A 2193-nucleotide genomic window follows, 5' to 3' on the forward strand; every position below is an offset into this window, starting at 1 on the left:
TGGAAGGGACCTTCAAGATCATCCAGATCCAACCCCCCTGCATGGGCAGGGACACCTCCCACCAGCCCAGGTTGCTCCAAGCCCCATCCAACCTGCCCTTCAACACTGCCAGGGATGGGGCAGCCACAGCTTCCCTGGGCAGCCTGTTTAGGCAAAATATTTAGGTGCTGGTGGGTGGATAGGAGCCCCCCCAGGCTCCAGCCCCAGTTTGCAGCCCATGCACCAACCAGCTCCTTTTGGAAAGCACAGGAAGTGGTGGTGGGGGACCAGCTGGGAACACAGGGATGGGCACCTCTGTCCCCTGGGACCTGTGCTGGACATCCTGAGCTGGGCACTTCAGCTCCTGAGCTGGGCTGATGGTTGGATTTGATGAGCTCAGAGCTCTTTTCCAACCCGAATGAGCCGATGCTTCAAGTTGCAGGAGGGTTTTTGGGGTTGGTTGTTTGTTTTTTTTTTTGCAGGTCCTTGGTCTGTGGTGGGGTTTGGCAGCTGAAAGTGAAAGCTTCCCCTGCTGTGTCTCTGTCTGAGCTGGGGGTTTGACAGGAAACTTCCCCCCCGTGACAGAAGTGACAGCGGCTTCTTGACGTCAAGGAGGAGAAACGGGTCCGAGGCAGGAGGGGTTTGGTTGGAGCTGAAACAAGAAGTGTGATGTCTGACAGGGAGGGGGTGAGGAGCTCAGCCTGGGCAGGAGGGGGAGAATCAGAATGACGGAATGGGTTGAGTCAGAAAGGACCTCAAAGATCATCCTTGCATGGGCAGGGACACCTCCCACCAGCCCGGGTTGCTCCAAGCCCCATCCAACCTGCCCTTCAACACTGCCAGGGATGGGGCAGCCACAGCTTCCCTGGGCAACCTGGGCCAGGCTCTCACCACCCTCACACTCCACAATTCCCTCCTCATGTCTCACCTCAATCTCCCTCTTCCAGTTTTCATCCCTTCCCCCTTGTCCTCTCCCTCCCTGCCCTTGTCCCAAGTCCCTCCCCAGCTTTCCTGGAGCCCCTTCAGGCACTGGAAGGTGCTCTAAGGTCTCCCTGGAGCCTTCTCTTCTCCAGGCTGAACACCCCAACTCTCCCAGCCTGGCTCCAGAGCAGAGCTGCTCCAGCCCAAGGATCATGTTGGTGCCTTCTCTGGACTCCCTCCAGGAGCTCCATGTCCTCCTTGTGTTGGGCAAACAACACCCTGGCACCCAGGCGCTATCACTTGGAGGCCAAGGTCACCCACCCAGATATTTGGGTTTCCCAGCCTCTCCTGCCCCAGCAGCAGGGTGAGAGCACAGAACTGACCCCCCTGGGTAGCAGGGAGACCCCCTGCCCCCTGCAGGGGCTGCAGCAGCATCTCCTTGCCCCCACCCTTTGCCCCTTCTCCTCGGGGACAACCAGGACGCAGCTTTTTTTTTTGGCTGAATTTCCTGAGAAAAGAAGCCAGGCCCTAACATTTCAGGCTGGTTTTTATTCTGAACCCCATTTCCCCTGCCCATCAGCTGCTTCCTCTGGATACAGGGAACCCCAAACCACGGGGCTGCCGAGCAAACACGCCGGGTTTGTCGCGGGACAAGCTTTGCCTGGGGAGGGGAAAGTCAAGGCAGCACCACCCACCCCCTGACTGTGGCCACATTGTTTGAGGGAGTTATTTTGGGAGCCTAGTTTCGATGGGAGTGGGCACAAACAGGAAGGTCAAGGCTTCTCCAGGCTTCCTCCAGCCCAGGCCGGGGGGAAAACGGCCGCACCGCTGGAACAAAAGCCTGGGCAGCACTTGAGGTTGTTTTTTATTTCCCAGCACTATTTTTTGGGGGCTATTTCTGCCTGTGACTTCACTAGAGGCCTTGGGGGCTGTTGTGGGAGGGCAGTAGACCCTGGGAAAATCCTGTATCCACCTGAGAGCTGCTGAGAAGCCCCACAGCAGCCTCCTGCTCGCTCCGTGCCAGCGCTCAGGCACTGGCCAGAAGCCCATCCCAGATGTGTCTCCAGCTCCAGCATCCCCCTGGGCAGCTTTTCCTGCTGGGATGAGGGGACAGAGCAACTCCCAGAAGGCTGGAGCCTGGAACTGGGATGCTGCCACAGCCTCTCCTGGATCCACAAGAGCTGGGATGCCAGGGATGCAGCGGTGCTCTGGGGCAACAGCCTCCAGCCTCCCCATCCCTCGGGAACCAGCCTCCCCATCCCTTGGGAACCAGCACCCCCATCCCTCGGGCAC

Source organism: Chaetura pelagica, unplaced genomic scaffold (genome assembly GCF_000747805.2).
Source record: "Chaetura pelagica isolate M959 unplaced genomic scaffold, ChaPel_1.0 scaffold397, whole genome shotgun sequence".
Classification (NCBI taxonomy): domain Eukaryota; kingdom Metazoa; phylum Chordata; class Aves; order Apodiformes; family Apodidae; genus Chaetura; species Chaetura pelagica.